General features: G+C 49.2%; 1 long non-coding RNA gene across 1 annotated transcript; it reads left to right on the top strand.

The window, feature by feature from the left end:
* The first annotated feature begins 232 nt into the window (after positions 1–232).
* Positions 233–6,586, top strand: LOC116437594. Its single transcript, XR_004237373.1, has 6 exons — positions 233–944; positions 1,788–1,975; positions 3,299–3,419; positions 4,064–4,692; positions 5,275–5,381; positions 5,761–6,586. It is a non-coding gene; the product is annotated as an uncharacterized LOC116437594 (long non-coding RNA).
* The last annotated feature ends 5,212 nt before the right edge of the window (positions 6,587–11,798 follow it).

The following is an 11,798-nucleotide window of genomic DNA, read 5'->3' as shown; positions in this document are numbered from 1 at the left end:
GGCAGCGGTGCCGGCTGTGCCGCGCTGCCGGGGGCTGCGGGACGGTCCCGTCGGGGCTGCGCTCACCACAGCCTGGCCCACTGGGCCTGCAGCTGGCCCAGCCCCGAGCTGTGGCTGGCTCTGCTCCTTGCCCGGCCCTGGGGATGCTTGGGGAGCTCTCCGTGGGTGCATCGGAGTGGGCTCACCACAGCCTGGCCCACTGGGCCTGCAGCTGGCCCAGCCCCGAGCTGTGGCTGGCTCTGCTCCTTGCCCGGCCCTGGGGATGCTTGGGGAGCTCTCCGTGGGTGCATCGGAGTGCCGAGGGCTCAGTCTTTGTCTGGCCCAGCTGGAGGGAGCCTCCTGTCCCTTTGGTGCAGAGGGAGAAGACCCGGCAGTTGGGTTTCTGGCAGTTGCCTCCTGCCAAGGAATTGCAATGGGACACTTTTCCAGACTGTCGAATGAGTAGGGGAGAGCTAAGTAGACAAGGAATTGGTTGTTGTAAAGCCCCAGTACATGTGGGGATTTCTTCTTTCTCACCCTGCTTGTGAGGATTTGAGCTTTTCTCTTGCCTGACAGAAGTGCAGTTGCTGCCAAGGGAAACATACCCAAGGACCAATAGTGACTCAGCCTTCCCTTTGCTTCCTTTCTTCTTTCCTCTCTGCTCCACAGCTCCCTTGAGCCAGAACCTTGGTGCTGCCTCACCTGAGGATTCAGAGCTGCCTCTAGGCCCTTCCAGCGCAAGTCCAGGTTCTCAAGAGCGTGAGGCTTTCCCAGCAACTCCCAGGAAAATGTTTGCCACCTCCAGACTTCTTGAGGATTCTTCAGAGGACACACACAGATTTCTACGCCAGCCTGAGCTCATCATTCCGCTGGTTCCTGTAGACCATCAAAGCCTTTTTGTGGCACTTCCAGAGAGCAGCAGCTGCACATCTTCAGAGCAGCACACCCAGCCTACAGCCCATCAGGTAGGGAGAGAGTTTGTACCCTTGCTTTTCAGGAAGATCATGAAAAGTGACCATTTGAAGTATTTTCCTGCAGTGCTCTGTCATGTGTACATCTCGAGTGTGAATCAGACAGGAATTGTCAAGTGAACTGGGAAGCAGGACCTTGATAACAAAACCAATCTCTGTCTGCTTTTGCTGTCCTTCCTCCAGATTTGGAGGGTGTTCTGGCCGTTTTCCAGGCAGCCTCTCTGTAGGGATGAAAGGGAGAGGCAAAAAACATTGGTCCACAAGTGGTCAGTGTCAAGTGCACCCCCATCTTCCTTGGAATGAAGCCCAACTAGGATGCTGACAGGATATTGCAGAGGTTGCAGATTGTCTCTCCTGCAAAGAAGGCTATTAAATTTCAAGGAGCTCTGTGTGTCCCTAGAAACGCTGCAGCTGCAGAATACGGCCTCACCCACAAGGTTGCTTTTTACAATACAATCACAGTTGAATTTTAGCATGTGTGTCTGCAGATCTGGGCTCTTCCTGGGTGCATCCACTTTCTGTGGTCTGTTGGGATGAGAAACTCAGAAGCAGCCACATCCAAAAGCTGCTGGGGAGATAGAAAAGGCTGAGATTACAAAGTCTTTGTGTGTAGATCAGTTTTACAATCCATCCTTTAATATACCTACCTATCATTAATTAGAAGAAACACTGTTTGCGAGGAAGAAATCAGTCTTCTAATCCCCTGGGAAGTTGGAATACATTTCTGGAATGGGGTTTGCTGTGTGCTTCCTGTGATGTTTGCTGCAAGGCAGCAATAGAGCTCTGTGTCCCAAAGCCACATTCTGGAGCCTGACCAATGTGTTTGGATTCCTGCAGCCACACCGGGCAGTTCAGCCCCCAGTGCTCCACGTGGCAGTGCTGGTTGGGCAGCATGGACGGCCTCCAGCTGGGCTTGGAATAGTCCTGGGCAGGAGGAATTGCCACCCCTGGATCTCGACCTTGTTCTTGAGACACTGGAGGAGATGCTGTCACCATCCCTGCCTGAAAGGTGTCCCTGTGCTCAGGTAACTCCATTGGGTGGGAATGAACGGGGCTGGGCTGAGAGCTGTGAATGTTGTTGCATGGCTGAGAAGCAAAGGCTTCTTGGATTAAGCTTTGAATGGACAAGGAAGGATTTGCTTGGTCAAGCAAGATTCCAAAAGAAGAGGGAATGGAAAGTCTCCCCCCTTAGTGAGGATGAGAGGTGTGAGCCTGTGGTGGCCCGGTTTGGGTGCTCCTTTTGCTGGGAAGAATCCCTGGTGCAGGGGCCTTTGTGGTGATGAAGTGGAAGCTTTGGCAGCTTTTGGACTGTGTTTGAGAAGTCAATCTTTGTAGAGAAATTGCTGAGTGAATGTACATGCACAATCCAAGCTGTATTAGTGAACTGTCCTTGACTAGAGAAAAAAGAGAGGAGCAATGCCGATGTGGCAACCCGACAGGATGTGGCGGAGTGGGATGCTGACCATAGAAAGAGAAAGACTTATGTTAGTTAGTCGTGTGCATATTAAACTGTAACCAATCACTTGCTATTAAAGGCCACGTCAACAGTAGCTGTAATCCAATAGTATGGAGCTTGCTTATGCGTGCTTGGAGAATTAGGGTATAACTATGGGTCTGACAATGGAATAAATGGAGTTCCATCATATCTCTATGAGAAGTGTGGTTCATCCTGGCAGATCTCTGGCTATTAATCTTCTCCACTGTTGAAGGCCTTTGGGGCCCAGACTTCTTTGTTAGGAACAAGGGATGAAAGTGTGTGAGCAGTGGAGCTTTTAGGGGGCAGAAGTGTTGGTTTTGAGGCCCCATGACTTGTGTGATTGGTGAGCAGGACAGTGATGATGCTGGACATGAAAGGGTTAAGGACTCCTTGAAGCCCAGGGGCTGCTTCTGTGTGGAAGAGCAGTTCAGTCAGGGACCATGAGTCCTTGTGTTTGCCGGATTCCCTCTTTGACTTAGGAATCTCCTTCCTCTTAACCCTTGCCTCTTCCCAGCCTTGCCTGGAGTGTTCAGTTCCTGTGGTGGCACTGGCCTTTTTGCGTATTATTATACAACTTTGCCAAAGAATTTCTCTGTTTTGTTTAATATGCAGACCCACTGCCTGCTGCAGATATATTAGCCAGGAAGGACAGAGTCAAGGTGGAGTGTGGGATTTTTTGGGATGCCCAATATCTCATTGCCAAGTGTGATGAAGTTCTGTCTTCTGTAAACTCAGACACAGCAGTTTTCAAAAGCATTTTCTTCTTCAAGAGAAGAAAATGTGGCAGGCTCTGAAGTTTTGTACCCCTGAAGTAATTCCAAGAAAACAGTGAGTGATCTTTGGGTTTCTTTCTTTCTGGTTTTCTTTCAAGGGGAATATTAATGTTGCCCCTGAGTCTTCAGGAGGGGAGGCTGGGAACAGGGCTGCAGCAGAGGGAGCTTTGCCTGGCGCCATGAGCTGCGGGAACAGTTCCCTGGAGCCCGAGGAGCCTGGTAAGGAGAGAGCCCACACTGCTTTAGAGAGCTCTGAGGCGGCTGCTCTGAGCCTGCCTCTGGCAGGAAGGGAGATGAGAAGAGTTGAGTTCCTGTCTGCAGGGTTGGTGCTCCCTGGTGCCTTTCGTTCAAATCCTGCCCTGGCACAGCCTCCCCGAGCCCTGCCCTCCACGCTTCTCCAGAGGCACTGACACCGAGTGCTGTGCTGTGGCCAGAGAGCCGTGAATAACCCTGACCCTGTGGGAGTTGTGTCACCAACCCGGCTGTCCCGATGTGGTTCATAACCCAGCTCACAGCACCCTTCAGCTTCAGCCGTTTCAGTGAGGACTGATGTGTCTCTGTCAGCACAGAGGAGGAACAAGGCTGGGCTTCTGTGTGGGAAGAAGCTGGGACTGACTGAGCTTCAGGCTCTCGTTGGTGCCATTTGCACTGCGGGTGCTGAGACTTTATTGGGAGACTTCAAACCGTTGGAGGTTTTGCAAACTTGGAATGCTCCCTGTTCTCTAAAGAGCAGCCTTCAAACTCCCAAGTGAGAGTCTGCCTTTGAGGCCATCTTTAACAGTCCCTCAGAAGAAGGACCATTGCTGCCCAAGGGAGATGTGCACAAGGGCCAATATTGGCTCAGTGTTCCCTTTGCTTCCCAGATTCCATCTGATTGACCTCTCCAGGAGGGCTGTCCTGAGTGGGAGGAAGAGACAGAGGGAGAGCCTGCGAGAAGATCTGGCAGGTGCAATCCCTCTGTCTATAGTGATATTGATAGATATGTACAGTTATATTTATCCATTTCTGTAGTTATATTTCTAGATTTATACAGTTGTATAGATATGTCTAGATAGATGAATTTAAAGATGTATAGAGGTAAATTTCTATATATATTTATGTATATTGTTTTATTTATGTATGCATAGTTGTATTTCTAGATCTGCGTAGTTACATTTTTAAATGTGTACAGTTGCATTTATATATATGTAGTTATGTTTATAAATAGTTATATGTGCATAGTTATACATTTATATAGTTATGGGTATATGGAGCATTAGGTACATAGATTGATATCTGTATAGGTATAGGCAGCTTTTTAACCTCTTTCCTGCTCTTCTTCCTCTCTCACCTCTTGTTTTTCCCCCTGTGCCCCCTCTGTCCCCTCCTCCTGTGCTGGCTCCGAGCTGGCGGCCGGGCCGGGCGGAGCAGCAGCTGCAGCCCCGGTGTCCCTGGAGCGGTGGGAGCTGCCGGTGGCCGCAGGCCCTGTGCCCTGAGGAGCTGCTGGAGGACGGTGAGACAGAGGGGGCTGGGGAGAGGTGACACTGAAGGGACGGTGACGTTGAGGTGCTGGTGGGGCTGAAGCGATGGTGGGGGAGCAGAGGGGAATGGTGGGGATTGAAGGGACTGGGAGAGCTGAAGGGAATGGTGGAGCAGAGAGGTGTGGAGGAGCTGCTGGGGATGGTGGGGGCTGAGGGGACGGGGAAGTGGCACAGGCTAAGGGGGGTGTTAGGACTGAGGGAGCTGGGAGGACTGAGCAGAGTGGCAGGAACTGAGGGCTCTAGAGGGAGCTGAGGGGACCAGTGGGGCTGAGGGAACTGGGAAAAGTGGGGAATGAATGGTGGGACTGAGGGGTAGAAGTCCCACGAGGGAAGAGGCAGGGGGGTGGCAGGCCTAAGGGGACTTGAGGGGTCTGAAGGGAGTGAGGGAGGTGAGAGGACTTTGAGAGTTTGCAGGAACTGGCAGGACTGGGGGTTTGCTGAGGGGATGGCAGGGCTGAGGGGATGGAGGGGGCCAGCAGGGAGCACAGAGGGGTCTGGGCCTGTGGCTCTGCCAGGCTGTGGAACCAATTCCAGAGCCTCCACTTTTGCCACAGCTGCCCTGAAGACCTTGAGAAGAGCCGGAGAGAACCAGCAGGGAGAAGCGGAAGGCCGCCAGCAAGAGCAGCGAACGGGGACCTGCTGCTGCCGCCCGAGACCCTGGGTGAGGCCCCAGGGCCGCTGAGGCAGGGTGGGCGTGAGGGTGGCGTGGGCTTTGGCCGCGGGCACTGGCCGGCTGGGCAGGAGCGGGCCCTGCCCGTGCTGGGGCCGCTCAGCGCGGCTGCCCCGGGCGGCACAGGGGCTGTCCTTGGGCAAGGCAGCTGTGCCGGCAGGGCCCGGCAGCGGTGCCAGCTGTGCCGCGCTGCTGGGGGCTGCGGGATGGTCCGGCCGGGGCTGCGCTCGCCGCAGCCTGGCCCGCTGGGCCTGCTTTTTCTTTCTAACCCTCCTGGGGGGGCTCTGAGATTTTCTCTTCCCCGATGGAAACGCAGGTGCTGCCAAGGGAAACGTCCCGATCCTGACTCGGTGTTCCCTTTGCTTGCCAGGTGTCCCATCTGCTGTCCCCGTCCAGGAGAGCTGCTCTGCACGGGAGGAAGAGACCGAGGGAGAGCCTGGGAACATCGGCGCCTGCAATCCCTCTGAATATATTTATAGATTTATGTAATTATATAAGTACATGGACGTTTAGATGGGTGGATTGATATTTGTATAGGTATATTTACATTTGTATGGGTTTACGTGTATTTTTATATTTCTGTTTGTATTTAGGTATATTTTCATTATATATACAGTTGTATAGCTGCATAGTAAGACTGAAGTAGTTATATGGATATTTAGATAGGGAAAGATAGGGATATTGATATTTTCATATGTATGTGTATGTGCACAGTTATATCTGTAGTTACATTTATCTATATGTACGTATGGATGTTTAATCATACATATGTACTTTTGTTCACCTTGATGTATACAGTTGTATAGCTGTGTAGATCCATTGATGGAGTTACAGGCATAGAGCTATTTAGAATAGTATATTGGTACTTGTGTATTTGTATACAGGGGGGTTATCTTCATAAACGTATCTCTTTATATATGTATTGTATGTATCATGTTGAATGTATAATTATATTTATGCCTGTATATTGTTTACAGCTATTTTTAAGTATGTATAGAGTTGTACGCTTATATAATTATGTTTATTTAGGTATAGGTGTAGGGTTGTTTAGATAGGTATATTGGTGTTTTGTACTTGTAATCAGAGTAGTTGTAACAATCTGTAATAAATGAGTTTTGTTAAACTTAAAATGATATTTGTATATTAATTGATAGTGTGGTTGTAGCAATTTGTAATAAATGTAATTTTTTACCTTCTTTTGGTTTTTGTGTATTTATCAGCCATGCAAGTGTAACAATCTGCAATAAATGTAGTTTTTAAACTGAAATAAGCGTTAGTTTGTGTTTTTCGAATCAATGAGGAGATGTAAGTATGGTGATGTTGGAGGATTTTGGTGGTGAGGGAAGGGACTGGGGGAAAGTCTCCAGCCGTGCCCAGCACATCCCCCAGCTGCAGCCAGGCTGGGCAAGGGAACGGCACCTTTGGCATGGCAGCAGAGCCACACGTTGGCTACAGACTCGCTGCACAGGCCTGCTGAGAAAACGGGACTCCCCTGAGCGTAGAACTGCAGCCAGGAGCCACCCGAGGAGGAGAAATCCACCCCCATCCCACCGGGAGCTCTTTAGGGAGCGCTCCAAGTGTCCCTCTGAAGCTCATCCTGGAGAGCAGCAGCAACCAGGGATCCTGAGCCAGCTGCGCTGCCTTTGGCAGCACTTTGGCAAAGGGTCTGGAGCAAGGGCGAGGGAACGGTGACTCTAACTGCCGCAGGGCAGGGATGAGGGAAGGGCCACTGACCCAAGTGCTGAAATGCTCCAAAATCCAGAAGGATGCTGGAGAACTGGGAAGCAACAAGTTCTCACAAGTGCTGAAGTGATGGAAGCCCTTGGAGTGAAGTTCCCTGAAGGAACTCGCAGGGGAAACGATGCTATAATAAGTAGGACCAGAAGGCAAAACTGTAGCACTGCTAGGAGACGGTCTATAAGCCCCACAGGCTATGGCTTAGGAAAAGATCAAGTACAAATTTGACATATTCTATTTATTATATCTATTAAAATACATCGTATATCATACTATAGAAGATAAATTGAATATATGATAAATGAATATGTATTATTTGATACATTTTGAGAAATTTTGAGAACTATTTTCATTTCATGTAGATTTGAAATATTCTTCCAACTTGGGAGAGTGAAGATGTACTGCTGTCCAAAGCCTTCTGCCCACACAGCAATCAGCCCACGGCTGTGTCCGTGCACACCCACCCACCCAGCACCGTCCTTGCTCTTCTCGGTGTCTCTGGGCTGCTGTTTGCACACAATTAGGGTGAATTCAACTCGACAGACCTACGAGTGGGGTGTCCAGCTTGTCACGAACGCTGATGTGGCAAGGCACAACACACAGCTCTCAAATCACTTCCATTATCACACGTGCTTTCTTTCCTGCTGGGGACTGAGGAACTCTTAAAAGCACCAAGGATACAGAAAAGAGCTGCAAAGAATTGGCATCTTACTACTGCTGGTATCCTCAGGTAGGAAAACCTGTGGGGTTTTTTAAGGTTGCGACTTTCCAAAAACGAGGAAAGCTGCTTAGCATCAGTACCCCCATTGTAAATGGTTTTATTGACTCGGCGAAACTGGAACGTTACCTTTGGACTCCATCCTTGGTTAAAATCACCTGCCCTGACCTGCAGACTAAAGCACCACCCGCAGCAGAAGCCACGTCAGTCACTTCTCTCAAAAAGATGTCTTAACTTTGCAAGAAGAAAGGAAAACGCGTCAGAAACTATGGATTAATGACAAGACTCGGAGAAATAGTCCAAAGAAGAACTCAGAAGAACTACTGGGAGAAATAGTTCCAAAGCAAAGGGCCGCAGCTTCTCTGGGACGCTCCTGGTGCTCCAAGGCAGCCGGGCTGCCCTGGCTGCCCAGGACGCTGCGCACCACGGGCCCCGCAGAGCTGCGCAGCAGGGAGGCAGCTTCGGGCACCTCAGCCCCTGGGCAGGAGCGGCCTCCTTGCTCTGCACGGCTGCCTGTGGGCAAAGGCAGCGTGCCGGCCTTCTGCTCTTGGCCCCAGCCCGGCCTGGCAGGGCTAATCCCGTTCCCTGTCTGCAGTGTGCTAAAGAGGGACTTGTTCCTTTCCAGCCCTCCAGGGCATTCATTTGCACCACAAAGCACTGAAGGACTGAGGCCTCAACAACAGGCCCTGAGCCAAAGTTGCCCTCTAGATGACCCTTCTGACCAAATGTTCTACGGGTCTGCTCCTTAACCAGGCATTACCATCAGTGGGATCTGTGCACCCCTTCATTGGTGGAACGTGTCTTTACCTTTCAGTATTTAGAATCCGGACAAGTCCACGAGTGGCCCTGTTTGGGGTGTAGGATCCAAGACAACTCCCTCGGTTCCTCCTTCAGCCATGGCTGGGCTTTGGAAGGAAACAAAGAGTAGAATGAAATCAGATGTCCCTGCAATAGAAGTTCTGTCAGATTGGTTGCTCAGCACTAGCAAAGCCAGGCTACTGGTGCCTAGGCAACAAGATAATGCTTGAGCTCTGCAAAAAGCTGTAGCTATGCAGAAAGAAGTAGTTCCTTTGTAACAGGCTATGTGAATGAAGCCCTTTCTAGAAATCAGCACATTTAGCAGAACAGGCTAACTGCAAAAGCTAACCACCGGCTATTTGAGCCGGCAATCTTAGAGAGCATATGCAGGAAGCAGGGGTGAAAAGTTCAGGAAGACTTAGGCGCCTTCATCAGAAACGACCGCCAGGAGGCTGACCACCACCTCGTGCAGAGACTGTGCATGTGCTGCAAGGGCTGACATAATCACGCGATTGGAAAACATGTTGCAATATGAAGGTTAGGAAAGTATAATGTGCATATTAAGGAAAAAAAGTATAAAATCTAGTAGTGTGCGAAGAATGGAGTGAGTTTGTGGTGGAGTTACTCCTCTCACTCCCGGTGTCCAATAAACAAATACCTGCTCTATAGGCCTCATACTACGGAGTACTGCTTTCTTGCCCAGTTTTTGGGCATCAGACTTTGAAAACTATTGTTGATTTCAGACCAGAGGAAGAGAACAACTCCACCGTTCCTTTTTCCCAGCTCTTTCAAATGGTGTTATGAAATTTTTGTCTCTTCCCTTATTCTTTCACGGTCAGACAAAGATTTACTAGAAAACCATCAATTTACCCAAGCAAGCACATTCCCCTTTCCACTGCTTAAGTCAGGACAGTTATTGCTCTCCACGGGGTTCATAACTAGAATCAGACTGGCCATGGGGCAGAAAGCTGGGCCTGTGTGAGAGCCCAGCAAGCACAGACCTCTGCTTTTCATGCTAAGATGGCTCATGCTCCTCCTTTCTCAAAGCATTTTCACCTCTTTCTCCTTGTCATAGTATATCCTATTGTTTGTCCAGCACAAACACAGTTCAGATCTAAATCTCAGAATGAAACCATCAGCCTTGCATTCTAGTTTGCCTACTACAGACATATTTGATTGCAATTTCCATCGTCTGCTGTGCTGTCTGCAAAAAATAAATTTACATTCTGTCATCAAAATAATGTTGTGCGATAAATTTGTCTAATTCTTAAACAATGCCATTGCTTTGACCTTAACAGGGGTAATTCTGTGTGTTGGCTTCACAGAAGCACACAGTCCTCAGCTGGTGCCAGGGAGTGCTGAGTGTGCCTCAGCACTCAGCACTCTGAATGTGTGGCGTTTGATTGCTGGAGTGCAGTGTTTTAGCAAACATCCCCGAGGCCCGTATCTGTTCCCATAAACAGCAGGAGCTCAGAGGAGATGGCTTGTGCTCCTTTTCACCTGCTGCTTATCTCCACACACCGAAATACCTGAGAATCGTGGCTGTATTCGTCGGCAGACAAGGAGCTGTTATTTGACCGAGTCAGGAGTGACTGTAGTACCATAAACAGAAGTGATGTTTCCAGGAAAGTAAGGTACCCATTTTTTTGCTGAAGAGTAAGGGTCAAATTCTCCCAACACTAAAATGTCCTTCTTATTTATTCCGTGAAAATTGAATCTTGCTACCTAGAATGTATGGTTTTCTTTTACATTCCAAAAGAGTAGGTCTAAACTGTCTTGTGTCAAAGGAGTGACATTATGGGAACAAGTTTCTCCACCTACTTTTTATTTGGTTTGGTGGGGGATTGGTGTTTGGGGCGGGGGGTGGGGGGTTTGTTAGTTTAGTTTAGTTCAGTTTAGCTTTGGGTTGGGGATTTTTGTGGAGTTTTTTTGGTTGGTTGGTTACTTTGGTCTGGTTGGGTTTGCCTGTTGATGCTTTTAGCCTGAGACCTACAGCATACAGAAAGGTAAAATCCCTGGCAGGTGCATACCTGGAAAGCAGTTGGGTGCATAAGCAGGCAGACTTATATCCCTAGCTTTAATAGAGCAAACCCTACTTTGTCTCTTCATTTCTTCACTTGAGCCTTTTGCAAATATTTGCATTTTCTTGATCCTAAATGCTGACAACAGATGCTTTAATTTCTTTCTTTTCTTTTACTTTGGCTTAGGTCTCAAATGTCTTCAAGTTCTTCTGGTAAGAAGACATCCTTTACTGAAGGACACAGCAAACATATGAGGTGAGTTTTGAGTCCACGAGATGTCCAGGTCCCCAGTACTTCCCTTGACATGAGCTGCAAGATGCAGGTCGCTGAGATGATACTCCTGGACAAGAAGAGGGAGATATTTCTTCCATTGCTTGGCAAGAAGCTTTTCCAGCAAGCAGAAGGATGCAGGAGGGCACCTGAACCCCAAGAGCCCTGCAGAATTTGTCTGCCTCTCTCAGCTTGTGTGTCACCGATAAACACACAGGCTCACAGCCACACATCTGGATGAGGAAGAGTCCATACCATGTAAAGTCCAACAGCAGTATTCCAAAATCACTTCTGAGCTACCTTAGCCAGTGACTCAACTACCTGTGACAGCAGCCAGAACGAGATGCAATTATTACTGAAAACTCCCCTTAATCCCAGTTTTGTTCCTTTGCCACAGTCCTCCCCAGAGTATTTCAGCATGACCTTTAGTCCTCCTGGAGCTACTCAGGTAACAAATGCCATTTCCCCTCGGCACACTCACAGCCAGCCTGAATGGGCACAGACGATGAGAATTTCTTCCTCCTGAGGTACCTGCGCTCTTAAACGTCCCTGGAGCGCTTCCACTAGCTCAGCTCACTTGAGGGAGGATAACCATCCTGGCACACCTGAGCAGCATGTCCAGGAGACAGGGTTACCCAAACCAGGCCATCACAGCTTCAGGTTTGACAAGACTTGTGCACACATCACACAAAACAGTTCATGCAGATATTCAGTGGAGGCTGCAGAATGTGCAGAGAGATTTTAGTCGGGGGGGAGCAGCACTAGAACAACCGGAGATAGATGCTGTTTGCAGACAAACAAACCCAAGTGAGCAAACACAAAGAGGCAGAAGCTGCTTGTGAAGTTCAGCAAAGAACCATTTCA

This window comes from Corvus moneduloides, chromosome Z (genome assembly GCF_009650955.1).
Source record: "Corvus moneduloides isolate bCorMon1 chromosome Z, bCorMon1.pri, whole genome shotgun sequence".
In the NCBI taxonomy this organism is placed as follows: Eukaryota; Metazoa; Chordata; class Aves; order Passeriformes; family Corvidae; genus Corvus; species Corvus moneduloides.
Note: the sequence above shows the minus strand (reverse complement) of the source record. Positions and strands in the feature narration are given on the sequence as shown.